The sequence below is a fragment of the Coregonus lavaretus genome (assembly GCF_964263955.1).
Source record: "Coregonus lavaretus genome assembly, chromosome: 4".
Classification (NCBI taxonomy): Eukaryota; Metazoa; Chordata; class Actinopteri; order Salmoniformes; family Salmonidae; genus Coregonus; species Coregonus lavaretus.
Window position 1 is genome coordinate 33,091,297 of NC_139991.1, and position 17,282 is coordinate 33,108,578.

General features: G+C 40.8%; 1 pseudogene across 1 annotated transcript in view; it reads left to right on the top strand.

Annotated features, from left to right (window-relative positions):
- The window catches only part of LOC311127309 (cell cycle checkpoint protein RAD1-like), a 28,882-nt pseudogene that overhangs the window by 11,292 nt on the left and 308 nt on the right, over positions 1–17,282 (top strand). The gene's annotated exons all lie outside the window — the stretch shown is intronic.

Consider the following 17,282-nt stretch of genomic DNA (forward strand, 5'->3'; position numbering starts at 1 on the left):
AGATATTGGGACACCTTGCAATCATCACGCTATATGCATCTACACATGCAGACCGTACTCGCTACAAAGTTACAGAAAGCTAGCTAGAATGCAAGAGAGAAGAATGTTGCCAGCGAGCATGGCAATGGAAGATCTAGAATGAACAACTGGGTCGCGTCCATAATCATCGAACTAATCGATTGAACGACTGGGTCGCATCTCTAGCAAAGGGGCCACAGTGCCCCCCGACCCACCCCTGTCTCAGTATCGATCCTGCGATAGTCCATGTGCCGGGAGGCTAGGTGTCAGTCTGTTATATCTGGTGTAATTCCCCTGTCTTGTCTGGTATCCTGTGTGAATTTAAGTATGCTCCCTCTAATTCTCTCTCTCCGTCTCTCCCTCCCCTCCCATAGGACCTGAGCCTTAGGATCATGCCTCAGGACTACCTGGCCTGATGACTCCTAGCTGTTCCCAGTCCACCTGGTCGTGCTGCTGCTCCAGTTTTAACTGTTCTGCCTGCGGCTAGGGAACCCTGACCTGTTCACTGGACGTGTTACCTTGTCCCAGACCTGCGCTTTTCGACTCTCTCTCTCTCTACTGCATCGACCTCTGCATGCTCGGCTATGAAAATGTACTCCTGAGGTGCTGACCTGTTGAACCCTCTACAACCACTTATTATTATTTGACCCTGCTGGTCATCTATGAACGTTTGAACATCTTGAAGAACAATCTGGCCTTACATGACCATGTACTCTTATTATCACCACCCGGCACAGCCAGAAGAGGACTGCCCACCCCTCAGAGCCTGGTTCCTCTCTAGGTTTCTTCGTAGGTTCCTGCCTTTCTAGGGAGTTTTTCCAAGCAACCGTGCTTCTGCATATGCATTGCTTGCCGTTTGGGGTTTTAGCCTGGGTTTCTGTATAGCACTTTGTAACATCTGCTGATGTAAAAAGGGCTTCATAGATACATTTGATTGAATGATTGATGAGAAAGTATGAATTCTCTTGTAAAAATTTAAATACAATTTGTTTTTTATTATTTCTAACGGTAAATGTGTGCTTTAGTATTGTTTTCTTTGGCAACTGTGGTATAAGCGGGATAAATGCCTCCGTTCTGTACATTACCTTTTCGGCTCCACCTTATCCCGCTGCGTTGTCCATTATTTCCAAGGTAATGTACAGAACATTGGCATTTATCCCTTACATCCCTTGCAAGCTTGATCAATTGTGACAATAAAATAATAACAAAAACTCATTAGCAACAGAATGGCAAAAGTCTTACCAGACTTGATACATATAAATAAAACAGGGTTTATTAAAAATTGACACTCACTGTACAAACAAATACAAGAACATGTTACAGTATAATACAATACGCTAAAAAACAAGATATAGATTTATAAATAACGGCTGTTGATGCCGAAAAGGTTTTCAGAAAGGGGCACAAGATAGGGATGTCCTCTCTCCCCTCTCCTGTTTGCACTGGCAATTGAACCGCTTGCAGAAAGAATTAGACAGGTCCCAAACGTAACAGATATCAGTATTGGTAAACAGGAATATAAACTACATTATTTTGCAGACGATCTCCTGTTATACCTGACTAATATTGAAAACTCAATGCCCCCTTGTTAAAAATATTTTCAGAATACTCTCAAATCTCAGGATATACTTTAAAATTAACGTGGAAAAAACGAATATAATAAAACATTATAAATAATCTGTGGACCACAAAAAAATATGAAATACCTAGGATTCTGTCAGGATGGGTCGGACCAAGGTGCAGCGTGAAAAGCGTAAATGTTTATTTACTCAATAAACTTTCAACAAAACAAGACACAACGTAACATGTCCAAAAGGCTATACACATACCAGCCTAACAGGAACAAGATCCCACAATACACAGTAGGCAATAGGCTACCTAAGTATGATCCCCAATCAGAGACAACGAGCGACAGATGCCTCTGATTGGGAATCATACCCGGCCAGACATAGAAATAGAAAACTAGAACTTAAACATAGAATATCTAACATAGATTTCCACACCCTGACTCAACAAACTAGAGTTCTATAGGTCAGGGCGTGACAGATTATTAATAAGTGACAACAAACAACAAATATATAAAGACAATTACAACAACATGAAAGCAGATGTAGTGTCGAGAAAACGATGCTGAGATGCTGTGAGAACAAGGAATCCGCTGACACTGTACTTTGATTATAAAGGTTTATTATATCAAAAGAGTTCAGCGTCAATTTACAGACATCTGCAGACATCTGGAGAATAACCGGTCCCAATATCTAATATGTTATTCTCCCCTCCTTTGTCCCAAACCATAGTACAGTGGGGAAAAAAGTATTTAGTCAGCCACCAATTGTGCAAGTTCTCCCACTTAAAAAGATGAGAGAGGCCTGTAATTTTCATCATAGGTACACGTCAACTATGACAAACAAATTGAGAAAAGAAAATCCAGAAAATCACATTGTAGGATTTTTAATGAATTTATTTGCAAATTATGGTGGAAAATAAGTATTTGGTCAATAACAAAAGTTTCTCAATACTTTGTTATATACCCTTTGTTGGCAATGACACAGGTCAAACGTTTTCTGTAAGTCTTCACAAGGTTTTCACACACTGTTGCTGGTATTTTGGCCCATTCCTCCATGCAGATCTCCTCTAGAGCAGTGATGTTTTGGCGCTGTCGCTGGGCAACAAGGACTTTCAATTCCCTCCAAAGATTTTCTATGGGGTTGAGATCTAGAGACTGGCTAGGCCACTCCAGGACCTTGAAATGCTTCTTACGAAGCCACTCCTTCGTTGCCCGGGCGGTGTGTTTGGGATCATTGTCATGCTGAAAGACCCAGCCACGTTTCATCTTCAATGCCCTTGCTGATGGAAGGAGGTTTTCACTCAAAATCTCACGATACATGGCCCCATTCATTCTTTCCTTTACACAGATCAGTCATCCTGGTCCCTTTGCAGAAAAACAGCCCCAAAGCATGATGTTTCCACCCCCATGCTTCACAGTAGGTATGGTGTTCTTTGGATGCAACTCAGCATTCTTTGTCCTCCAAACATGACGAGTTAAGTTTTTACCAAAAAGTTATATTTTGGTTTCATCTGACCATATGACATTCTCCCAATCCTCTTCTGGATCATCCAAATGCACTCTAGCAAACTTCAGACGGGCCTGGACATGTACTGGCTTAAGCAGGGGACACGTCTGGCACTGCAGGATTTGAGTCCCTGGCGGCGTAGTGTGTTACTGATGGTAGGCTTTATTACTTTGGTCCCAGCTCTCTGCAGGTCATTCACTAGGTCCTCCCGTGTGGTTCTGGGATTTTTGCTCACCGTTCTTGTGATCATTTTGACCCCACGGGGTGAGATCTTGTGTGGAGCCCCACATCGAGGGAGATTATCAGTGGTCTTGTATGTCTTCCATTTTCTAATAATTGCTCCCACAGTTGATTTCTTCAAACCAAGCTGCTTACCTATTGCATATTCAGTCTTCCCAGCCTGGTGCAGGTCTACAATTTTGTTTCTGGTGTCCTTTGACAGCTCTTTGGTCTTGGCCATAGTGGAGTTTGGAGTGTGACTGTTTGAGGTTGTGGACAGGTGTCTTTTATACTAATAATAATAATATGCCATTTAGCAGACGCTTTTATCCAAAGCGACTTACAGTCATGTGTGCATACATTTTTGTGTATGGGTGGTCCCGGGGATCGAATCCACTACCTTGGCGTTACAAGCGCCATGCTCTACCAGTTGAGCTACAGAGGACCACACGTACACGTCAACTACTACTGATAACAAGTTCAAACAGGTGCCATTAATACAGGTAACGAGTGGAGGACAGAGGAGCCTCTTAAAGAAGAAGTTACAGGTCTGTGAGAGCCAGAAATCTTGCTTGTTTGTAGGTGACCAAATACTTATTTTCCACCATAATTTGCAAATAAATTCATTAAAAATCCTACAATGTGATTTTCTGGATTTTTCTTTCTCAATTTGTCTGTCATAGTTGACGTGTACCTATGATGAAAATTACAGGCCTCTCTCATCTTTTTAAGTGGGAGAACTTGCACAATTGGTGGCTGACTAAATACCTTTTTTCCCCACTGTATATATATCCTATGTAACCTGATATGGGTGTTTTCCCCTACAGACCAATCCCAGGACTAACAGACTTCCTCTGTTTTAGGGTGCCCCTATAGAAATACTCTCCAGATGCTTTCTCAAGCTGAGTCAACATCCTCTAAGACCATTTGCAACCGTCAGACACTACATATTTCCCCCCTTCGAGACTAATTAAGTCTTGAAAACAAAAAGAATAGGAATATGACAAATAACAATTTCTCTCTTATTGAGTAACTTTAACAATAAACCAAAAACACATTTTTCTATGGAGTGTAAATAAATTTCTATGAAATATGAACAAATCTTTATGGAGTGTGAGAGCGAAAAACCTGTTTGGCAGCTTTCTTTCCAAATATCCATCAATCAATCAAGACAGTAAAATTCTCTCACGGCCCCTCTGCCCCAGGCAACCACCTAAGTACTCCAGATCAATTCAAACATCTTTATTACATTTACATTTACATTTTAGTCATTTAGCAGATGCTCTTATCCAGAGCGACTTACATGAGCAATTAGGGTTAAGTGCCTTGCTTAAGGGCACATCGACAGATTTTTCACCTAGTCGGCTCGGGGATTAGAACCAGCGACCTTTCGGTTACTGGCACAACGCTCTTACCCACTAAGCTTACCTATCAATGCATTTTAAACTACGATGCAATTGAATACACATGAAAGTCCCAGCAAACAAAATACAATCAAATTTGTCCACATTCAGGCTGGTCGACCCATCGGACCCTCCTGTGGATTCTCTCTGTCCCTGCTTAGACCCAATATCCCTAAGCATCCACGAAATAAACAAAAACATCTGAGATCCCCACATGTACCCAACTACAGCAAATATCATTCTTCAAAAATTAATACAGAAAAAATATGACACAAATTATGTATTACACATGCAAATATGTCTATATATCATTGCAGACACTGGAATGTAGTCCACTACACTTCATCTCTTCAGCAGTGTCGACTTTCAATGCAACGTCGATGATGGAATCTGAACATTTCCACACCTTCCTTGTTCCACTTCCTCCAGTCCATTCATATTGTCCATTCCTATTGTCCATGTTTGAGTATTTGAATCCCCTCTACACATTCCCCCATATGCTTCTGGAAGAAAAGAAAAGACCAAACAGTATCTTTTGCAAAACAACACATGCAAATTAAAACATCAATATCAACAATAATTAAAAATGATATATAAAATGAATCACATTCCATTTCCCCCCTTTGATTCATCACAAAATACTAAATATCACAATAATATGTCAAAACGTGAAAAATGATCGGATACTCAAAATTGGTATCTATCCATCAATACTCCTTTGAGTATTTGACAAAAGGTTAAACCCTCTTATCGTTTCATTTGCAAAACCCTTCAAAGTATAGGTAATATTATCTATGTGATCTGCACCATAACATGGAAAAAGTCCAAGTCCCCACTTCTCTCCTAGACTTATCCTCCAATGGTAGGCTTCCAGACTATGACATTTCTTCATTACCCTTTTCACCCTATTTCCAAACCTAGAATCAGATTTATCTGTTTCCAGTGCTTCCCCTCTTTTAATGGTAAAAACCTCATATGGAAGCTTCAACGTCGACATATAACAACATCCTGTCCATCCATAGGGTAAGAATCTATTCTTTCTCACCACAAACCCCAGATGTTTCTAAAATTCCCAATAGTCACATTTCCATGCAAAAACGTATCTTTCACCATCAAAGTCCTTCTCTTCTTACTAACTTCAACATAAAAAGTTACATTATATTTCTCATTACTAACCTTATGTTCATGCTTACCCAAAGTCATCATATAATCATCACAATCTGATATTGCCCTAAACATACCCTTTCCATCATATGTTTTATTTGAACAAAAACAGCTTTTAGCCCTCACGGGTTTCACCTCCAATGCTTCATGAAGCGCTGTTAACTGATTTTCCTTCCTATCTAACAAATTCACATAGGGTAATTCATTTAACCAATAACACTTAAACCTAGGCCTAAACAAATGCTTCAACAACGACATTATTATATCTGTTAATGATTGTTGCTGATACAACAGCCATGATAAAGCATAAGATTTACACATACTTGATAGAGGTTGAGCTACATTCTCTAAGATTCAACCCCATGTTCCTGGTGCTGGAATTCTCAACAGACATGGACCCTCAAGATTCCTCACTGATCTTACAGAATGAGGTAACTGCTTTACCAAAGATTCCTACCTGCCCATCCATCTTTAATTTGCAAAACAGAATAATCAAATCCATATGCCTTCCATTTTGTTTCTCTCTTCCCTAACGAGCAGTATTGATCAGATATATCTTCTTGTCTTCAATCAAAATCAAAGAACTCATCCTGTACCTCCATGATAGTATTCTCCCTGATCTTCCCCTCTAACATTACTCAAAATAAGTGAGCAATCACTCATAACCCTCTTCCACTTCATATCGTTATACAAAATATACTTCCTTTGACTAGGTGAAACAGCTTCTACTTCTGGTCCTAATAACAACACTTCTTCTCCATAATTATCTCTCCACTGAACTCTAAATTTCCCTTCACCACTGTTCTCTCTCTCGTACTAACATTGAAGCTGAGCTGACTATCCTAGAGTTCCTTCAACCCTAGTTTTCATAACGTTTTTAGTCTTACTTTTTCCCCAATTTTTTCAAAAACCATTACACTGATTTATCCACAAATTCATTCCCACTATTTTTTTCAAAAACCATTTCACTGATTTATCCACAAATTCCTTTCCCTCTAATTTGAGGATATTTGATCGGGAAGTCCCCACCTGCTTATGACTTCTTTACACAAAAACTTGGCAAACGATTGAGCATCTTTTAGCTTAGTTTGACATCTTATGCACTTCTTGGTGTAGGAATGTAACCAAGAATAACAGTCACACCCCTGCGAACATTATTTTTCAGACAGATTGTGCACCTTCCTATGACATAGTCAATCTGTTCAAGCAAATATGGTTCCCAAAAACCAAATCCTTTGTGATCTTTCTCCTAACCTCCCCCCTTGCAACATTAGCTAACCCATAGCTTCCTAAATCATCAGACCTATTAGGTCTAGAGGCGCTACTATCAAACCCTCATGGCTTCTCCAAAAACAACAATTGATTGCTACTCTAAGGATTTTTCATTGTCTTCAAAACACCTGCTTTTGAAAGTCCTTCAATTTATGGTTCAATCCCTTGGAATGCTTCATCTTTCAATGGATACTGATTCTTCCAAGGAGGTCTGCCTCCTGGTTGAAGTTCAACTTTCACCTCAATTGGGCTGATTTCACAAGTCCAATATCGGCACTACTTTGATACCACAAACATTCTTGAACTTTTTGCAACATCTCCTCTTTAATAGATTCTTAATCCATCTTCACACTGCAAATAGATTAATGTGTCATCCGTACAGCTTGTGGCTCTCCTTGTCCTTGAGCCAAAATCATTATTTTGAGAAATCGCTGATCTTCACTCCTCCAAATCCCCCAAGTTCTCTTTCATCAGTACAAAAACAGCCTTCTCTGCTTCTGTCATCATTTCTTCTATTTGCTTCTACTCATAGCCTTCAGAAACCAACTAGGTCACATGTGGCACACTCTTCTCAATCTCAAATTCTTTATCCAGATAATCATCTGTGTTTATCTTCATATCTGCTCCTTGTGGTCCTAAAATTATGCAACATAAGCTGAGTTGAACTTTCTTTAGTTGATTACTCAACCATTCCTCTGAGTTCAATTGGCAGCATTCTTGAAATACTTGAGCTGAGTTGAAATGGATATTCCAGAAGCCTCGCATCTGGCATATTTTCCCCTTAAATTTCTTCAATTTCTTAGCCTGCTTCAAAAAATCCTCACTGAGATTTCCAATCCAGAATACTAAAGACTAATCCATCTATGTCATCATCAACAATTGGTAAAACTTTTCCTTTGGCACTTCTACCAGACAGCCGTCTGGTGTACATCTTATTTTACAGTTCAACTTACACAATGCATCTCTTCCCAACAATGCAATAGGTGTATGTTCTGATACAAGTATGGGTATTGTAATTTTCTAATTTTTCATAGCAGAGCTCAATTGATTCCATAAGAGTAATCAACCGTTTCACTCCCTCAAATCCCTGTCCTAATTAGTTGATTGGACATAGTAAGATGTGTAACCTCTTCAGGCTGAACACAGAGAAAAGCAGTTCCGCTATCCACCATCACTTCCAATGGTCGGTTGTTTATTTTCACCTCAATTGTTGGATCTTTTTCCCCTAACTGGTGCTACCAGCTGACACCCCCCTTTCGGATCTTCTGGGCACCCCTAGAATCCTTGCTCCTGGCCCCTATAAGGGTTCACCTGTCCTCCAGATGATCTTGACTTGCCCCTGTATCTTCCTCTGAAATTCCCTCTTGTGTTTCCTTCTGGCCCATTACACTCACAGCAAAGTCACCAACCTGTCCACAATCATAACACACTTCTGAAGATTGTTGGAAGTATGGCTTAAATCTTCCTCCTCATCCTAAGCCTTCTCGTCCTCTTCCTCTCCAATTCTGCGTCTGTCCAGAGACTGGCTATGGATATGAAACAACTGGTACCGCTATTGGTGGCTGGTACAATTGCGGTTGGAACTGGTCCAGTTGAAGCTGTGGCAGTGATTGTTGATTTGGTGCACACTGATTCTTCATAACCAAAGCTTGTTTCTTCTCCTTCTTATTCTCCCCCAGTTGTATTTCATTGAGTTTTCTGAGAGTTTCTTGGTCCGGTTATTTCAGGTTGTGTTCCTTTTTCCTCTACAGATCCACTTGATGGGCTATATGATCTCTATAGACACCTTTTGTCATGCTTCCAAGTCCAACCACCTCTGCCAGTTTGCTCCTTACTGGTGAGGGCAGTCTCATCTGCAGTTTAGCTCTCAAAATTGACTGCTCAATTTGACTCACATCTGGATCATTTCCGGTAATATTTCTCCACACTTGATGAACTCTTGCCACATAGGCTCTCTGATTTTCTTGTTGTCCTAGTGGGTCAATCAGAATGTTGTCAGGATGCACATTTGTTGGAAACATATCTTTCAGTGCTCTCCACAGCCGATTTCTAATTGCAGCCAACAATTCAGGGTAATTCACCGCAGTCCCCACATATCTATTAAGTCCAGCTCTCTAAAAAATGTCTTCCATTTCTGGAATCCCAAGGAGATTAGCAAAAGTCTCTTAATGTCTCCTATGGCAGACTGTGTTCCCACCATAATTTCTTCCAATTTTGAAATCCAAGGATATGCTCCATCTTGAAGAGTAGGCAACTTCTCAAGTATATCTGACATATCGGTATTCTTCAAAGGCTTATATTCTAGGTTCTGTCTTCGAAATATCACTAGCATCATCTTCTTACTTGTGCTCTCTTTCCTTGGCTCAATGTATACTTCTTCTCCAATTCTTGGGATCCTTTTCTCAGCAGTTTTTTCTTCTGTATCTTCAGCTTCTTGAGTTGTTCTTCCAGTTCTCTTACTTCTTCTAAATTATTCGCTTTATCCAGGCATGATACGCATCGGTCTATATCTCTTTCTATTTCTTCTGTGCTAGTCATTGTAGGATAAAATCCTCCCGAACATAAAGCACCTTTAATCTCCAAATCTTCATCGCTTTCTTCTTACTTTTGGAGTTTGGATTCATCTTTATGGTCGTTTCTGCTTTTCCTCTCTCTATTATTCAAGCACTTTCATTATGTTGATGACGTCTGGGTTAAGAATCCCTTCCACTGGCCATGGTTGTTCAATGTCAGGCCAACGTTTATTCCACTTTCCAGATAACCTTGCAATACCATTAACTAGAGGATTACTATTTTCTACTACATCAACAGGAGTAATTACTTTCATCGTTTTGATGTCCTTTTTCCCCCATTGTAACAACTCATCTATATTCCTTTATTGTGAATTATTTTATTATTTTAGACTATGTAGCTTATGTTTCCCTCACTTTTTTTTTCTCCCCCCCCAAATTTTTATTTATTTAACTAATTAATCAATTTATTCATCAATTTATTCATTTTTATTTTATTTTACCAAAATATTGATTAGTGGCAATCTTACCACATCCGATCAGGAAAGGTAAAGGAAAGTAGTCAACTTCAGAGCAATCCAAAAAAGAAAGACCTCTAATCCAGCAACACTACAGCACTCACAAACCAATTGCTTAATAAGCACTCAATTACCTTAATTTTACAGAATAATGTCAGTGCTCGATTTCCCACACAACTCTAATCAAACCAACTCATGCACAAAAAACTCCAAAATGCAATTCTTAATTACATCAATTGATCAGTCTGTTGCCAAGTCCCTGTCAAATTGTCACAACATGACATATGCTAGGCACCCAAAATATCCTCTATGGGAAGGTAAGTTTTGTGAATAGAACAGTACTAGCCTTGATTTGACTTGATCCGTTGCAGCACACCCTGTCGCGTTATGCACTTGTCAGCACCTCCTCTCTCTCTCTGTCTCCTCCTCATCGTCTCTCATATCACAGAAGAACAAAGAACAGACAAGAATTTAGTATTTTATGCACTCACTGGGTTATTTCAACCATGCAATACTCCTCTGTTCACATTCTTTCTAAAAAATAAGCAAACAGCTTAACTCAGGAATAGTATAAATAGCTCAATAACATTTTATTTTATTTATTTTTAATCCGTCAACATATCTCTAATTTATCAATTCAATAGATCTCAATCAAATAGTTTCATCGTTAAACAACAGCCGATTTAACAAACAGAACACTTTATTCGTGTGTAAGTCTCCCCCTCCTTCTCTGTCTGCTCTGAGTCTGCGTCTCCCAGCAGCTCAGTGCAGGCAGGGGAGTGGCATATTTGCTCTACGTAACTCTAAACTCATAAAATCACACGCATGCGTAGTTCATTCACCAATGCGATTTCAGGAATAGTATAAATAGCTCAATAACATTTTATTTTATTTATTTTTAATCCGTCAACATATCTCTAATTTATCAATTCAATAGATCTCAATCAAATAGTTTCATCGTTAAACAACAGCCGATTTAACAAACAGAACACTTTATTCGTGTGTAAGTCTCCCCCTCCTTCTCTGTCTGCTCTGAGTCTGCGTCTCCCAGCAGCTCAGTGCAGGCAGGGGAGTGGCATATTTGCTCTACGTAACTCTAAACTCAGAAAATCACACGCATGCGTAGTTCATTCACCAATGCGATTTCAGAGTGAGAAGAGCTCCCAAGCAGCTCTCTCCAAGCTAAACAACAGAAAGTAGACAGACCAGCTATCCCTCCGTTATTTCCCCAACACAGACAAACAGTAAAACTTAACAGAACTCACAAACCAACACAAAACATAGAACACAAATCCTACTCTCTTCCACACACACACACACACACACACACACACACAGTTTAAGAGGCTTATGTCCATTGCTACGGACCTCTAAAGCATGCTACTACCATCGCGCCGTTTTTTCCTTGTTCCTACATTTCTGCTACCTCGAGTTCGCGGATATTCAATGAGCGGTTACATCGAACATATACCTCGTCAACTATAAGTCCAGCGGTAACTTGCAACCGAATGTATCTACCACAATCTCCAGTTCCCTGAACTGACCTAAAACCAACCCAGTGAGATTTCAGGATTTTCGGCCCATCCTAATGATCGCCTCGTTTGAGGGCTTGCCATAGATTTGCGATGTCATAATTTGTATACATTTTTCCTTAGTTCCTGGCCTTTCCTTCCTTCATTCTATTCTTTTTGAATTTTATTCAAGCAAAATATCCCTGTGTCCAGTATTATCAATCCTATAGACACTCCCCCCTGTTTGTGTTGCTTTCAACGCAAACAAATTTAGAAATTTAGAACAGACTCTTATCCCACAGCAAATAACAGCAAAGCAAACACGCAAGTTCTTAACGGTGCATTCATTCAACGCACACACACGCAGACACACGAACTGACCAGTGCCCAAAGTGGTGAGAAAACTCACCCTTATCTGCCGGACTCTGGAGCGAGAGTCAGCTCGGCGTCCCTGAATGGAACGCTGAGAAAAGACGCAACACGACCCAAATACCTCGTCGCCATTAATGTAGTGTCGAGAAAACGATGCTGAGATGCTGTGAGAACAAGGAATCCGCGGACACTGTACTTTGATTATAAAGGTTTATTATATCAAAAGAGTTCAGCGTCAATTTACAGACGTCTGCAGACATCTGGAGAATAACCGGTCCCAATCTCTAATATGTTATTCTCCCCTCCTTTGTCCCAAACCATAGTATATATATCCTATGTAACCTCATATGGGTGTTTTCCCCTACAGACCAATCCCAGGACTCCACCTAACAGACTTCCTCTGTTTTAGGATGCCCCTATAGAAATACTCTCCAGATGCTTTCTCAAGCTGAGTCAACATCCTCTAAGACCATTTGCAACCGTCAGCAAAGTCATAAATTGTTCAGACACTACACAGATCTAATTAAAATGGAATCTTCCCATAAATCTTACAGGTAGAATAAACATCTTTAGAATGGCATGGCTCCCAATGTTTCTATATTTATTTTCGGTAATACCAATTACCCCACCGAAGACATTCTTTAAAAAAGTATACTCTGCCATAAGACTTTATATGGTTAAATACATCTCAGAATATAAAGGAAAGTTTTACATCTCCCTAAGTCTGACGGTGGTTTTAACCTTCCAGACCTGGAATTGTATCACCTCGCCACCCAAGGCTTTTACTTGCCTTTTACTTTTTACCCAAGGCTTTTACTTGCAACATACAGTGGGGAAAAAAAGTATTTAGTCAGCCACCAATTGTGCAAGTTCTCCCACTTAAAAAGATGAGAGAGGCCTGTAATTTTCATCATAAGTACACGTCAACTATGACAGACAAATTGAGAAAAAATATCCAGAAAATCACATTGTAGGATTTTTTATGAATTTATTTGCAAATTATGGTGGAAAATAAGTATTTGGTCATCTACAAACAAACAAGATTTCTGGCTCTCACAGACCTGTAACTTCTTCTTTAAGAGGCTCCTCTGTCCTCCACTCATTACCTGTATTAATGGCACCTGTTTGAACTTATTATCATTATAAAAGACACCTGTCCACAACCTCAAACAGTCACACTCCAAACTCCACTATGGCCAAGACCAAAGAGCTGTCAAAGGACACCAGAAACAAAATTGTAGACCTGCACCAGGCTGGGAAGACTGAATCTGCAATAGGTAAGCAGCTTGGTTTGAAGAAATCAACTGTGGGAGCAATTATTAGGAAATGGAAGACATACAAGACCACTGATAATCTCCCTCGATCTGGGGCTCCACGCAAGATCTCACCCCGTGGGGTCAAAATGATCTCAAGAACGGTGAACAAAAATCCCAGAACCACACGGGGGGACCTAGTGAATGACCTGCAGAGAGCTGGGACCAAAGTAACAAAGCCTACCATCAGTAACACACTACACCGCCAGGGACTCAAATCCTGCAGTGCCAGACGTGTCCCCCTTCTTAAGCCAGTACATGTCCAGGCCCATCTGAAGTTTGCTAGAGTGCATTTGGATGATCCAGAAGAGGATTGGGAGAATGTCATATGGTCAGATGAAACCAAAATATAACTTTTTGGTAAAAACTCAACTCGTCGTGTTTGGAGGACAAAGAATGCCGAGTTGCATCCAGAGAACACCATACCTACTGTGAAGCATGGGGGTGGAAACATCATGCTTTGGGGCTGTTTTTCTGCAAAGGGACCAGGACGACTGATCTTTGTAAAGGAAAGAATGAATGGGGCCATGTATCGTGAGATTTTGAGTGAAAACCTCCTTCCATCAGCAAGGGCATTGAAGATGAAACGTGGCTGGGTCTTTCAGCATGACAATGATCCCAAACACACCGCCCGGGCAACGAAGGAGTGGCTTCGTAAGAAGCATTTCAAGGTCCTGGAGTGGCCTAGCCAGTCTCCAGATCTCAACCCCATAGAAAATCTTTGGAGGGAGTTGAAAGTCTGTGTTGCCCAGCGACAGCCCCAAAACATCACTGCTCTAGAGGAGATCTGCATGGAGGAATGGGCCAAAATACCAGCAACAGTGTGTGAAAACCTTGTGAAGACTTACAGAAAACGTTTGACCTGTGTCATTGCCAACAAAGGGTATATAACAAAGTATTGAGAAACTTTTGTTATTGACCAAATACTTATTTTCCACCATAATTGGCAAATAAATTCATTAAAAATCCTACAATGTGATTTTCTGGATTTTTTTTTCTCATTTTGTCTGTCATAATTGACGTGTACCTATGATGAAAATTGCAGGCCTCTCTCATCTTTTTAAGTGGGAGAACTTGCACAATTGGTGTCTGACTAAATACTTTTTCCCCCCACTGTATTGTAAAATTAACTAAAGAGGAACAATGGGTACATATTGAAGGTGTGTACCCCCCCCCCCCCCTCCCCTCCCCCCCTACATATATGTATTCTACTGTATTTTAGTCAATGCCACTCCGACATTGCTCGACCTAATATTTATATATTTCTTAATTCCATTATTTTACTTTTAGATTGGTGTGTATTGTTGTGAATTGTTAGATCTTACTGTACTGTTGGAGCTAGGAACACAAGCATTTCACTACACCCGCACTAACATCTGATAAATATGTGTATGTGACCAATAAAATGTTATTTGATGTCTTTTGTCTGTATATGTTCATATTGTTTGAAAAATAAAATAAAATCTTACAAAAGAAAGTAATCAAGAAATGTGCATTTGAAGATGGCATGAGATGCATTTACTCAATTATGTATATTTTTGCTGGTTGCCCACTCTTGGAGGGTATAGCTTTCACTGGGGGTAATTATGGTTTTGAAGTACACTACACAGTGCATTTGGAAAGTATTCAGACACCTTGACTTTTTCCACATTTTGTTACATTACAGCCTTATTCTAAAATGGATGAAATAAAAAATAGTCCTCATCACAATACCCCATAATGACAAAGCGAAAGCAGGTTTTTATAAATGTTTGCAAATTTTTAAAAGATGTAAAACAGAAATACCTTATTTACATAAGTATTCAGACCCTTTGCTATGAGACACGAAATTGAGCACACACCTGTCTAGGTCCCACAGCTGACAGTGCAAAAACCAAGCCATGAGGTCGAAGGAATTGTCCGTAGAGCTCCGAGACAGGATTGTGTCGAGGCACAGATCTGGGGAAGAATCTTCCTAGAGCTGGCCGCCTGACCAAAGTGAGCAATCGGGGGAGAAGGGCCTTGGTCATTTAGTTGACCAAGAACCCGATGGTCACTCTGACAGAGCTCCAAAGTTCCTCTGTGGAGATGGGATAACCTTCCAGAAGGACAACCATCTCTGCAGCACTCCACCAATCAGGCCTGTATGGTAGAGTGGCCAGAACGAACCCACTCCTCAGTAAAAGGCACATGACAGCCCTCTTGGAGTTTGCCAAAAGGCCCCTAAAGGACTCTCAGACCATGAGAAACAAGATTCTCTAGTGTGATGAAACCAAGATTTAACTCTTTGGCCTGAATGCCAAGTGTCACGTCTGGAGGAAATCTGGCACCATCCCTACGGTGAAGCTTGGTGGTGGCAGCATCATGCTGTGGGGATGTTTTTCAGCAGCAGGGACTGGGAAACTAGTCAGGATCAAGGGAAAGATGAACGGAGCAAAGTACAAAGAGAGCCTTGATGAAAACCTATTCCAGAGCGCCCAGGACCTCAGACTGGGGCGAAGGTTTACCTTACAAGAGGACAACGACCCTAAGCACACAGCCAAGACAACGCAGGAGTGGCTTTGGGACAAGTCTCTGAATGTCCTTGAGTTGCCTAGCCAGTGAAATTGAACATCTCGAGACCTGAAAATAGCTGTGCAGCGACACTCCCCTTGAACTTGAGAGGATCTGCAGAGAAGAATGGGAGAAACTCCCCAAATACAGGTGTGCCAAGCTTGTAGTGTCATATCCAAGAAGACTTGAGGCTGTAATCTCTGCCAAAGGTGCTTCAACAAAGTACTGAGTAAAGGGTCTGAATACTTATGTAAATGTGATATTTCTGTATTTAAAAAGAAATACATTTGCAAACCTGTTTTTGCTTTGTCATTACGGGGTATTGTGTGTAGATTGATGAGGGGAAAAAACAATTGTATCCATTTTAGAATAAGGCTGTAACGTAACAAAATGTGGAAAAAGTGAAGGGGTCTGAATAATTTCCGAATGCACTCTATATACAAAAGCTCACAGAACGGGACAAACGAGTGCTGAAACGTGTGGCGCGTAAAAATCATCTGTCCTCGGTTGCAACACTCACTACCGAGTTCCAAACTGCCTCTGGAAGCAACGTCAGCACAATAACTGTTCGTCGGGAGCTTCATGAAATGGGTTTCCATGGCCGAGTAGCCGCATTCAAGCCTAAGATCACCATGCGCAATGCCAAGCTTCAGCTGGAGTGGTATAAATCCCGCCGCCATTGGACTCTGAAGCAGTGGAAACACGTTCTCCGTAATGATGAATCACGCTTTACCATCTGGCAGTCCGATGGACGAATCTGGGTTTGGCGGATGGCAGGAGAACGCTACCTGCCCCAATGCATAGTGCCAACTGTAAAGTTTGGTGGAGGAGGAATAATGGCCTGGGGCTGTTTTTCATGGTTTGGGCTCGGCCCCTTAGTTCCAGTGAAGGGAAATGTTAACGCTTCAGCATAAAATGACATTCTAGACGATTCTGTGCTTCCAACTTTGCGGCAACAGTTTGGGGAAGGCCCTTTCCTGTTTCAGCATGAGAATGCCCCCGTGCACAAAGCGAGGTCAATACAGAAATGTTTTTTGTTGATCGGTGTGGCAGAACTTGACTGGCCTGCACAGAACCCTGACCTCAACCCCATCGACCACATTTGGGATGAATTGGAACGCCGACTGCGAGCCAGGCGTAATCGCCCCCAACATCAGTGCCCGACCTCACTAGTGCTCTTGTGGCAGAATGGATGGAAGTCCCTGCAGCAATTTATTTTATTTTATTTATTTTACCTTTATTTAACTAGGCAAGTCAGTTAAGAACAAATTCTTATTTACAATGACGGCCTACACCGTCAAGCAATGTTCCGACATCTAGCGGAAAGCCTTCCCAGAAGAGTGGGGGCTGTTATAGCAGCAAAGGATAGACCAACT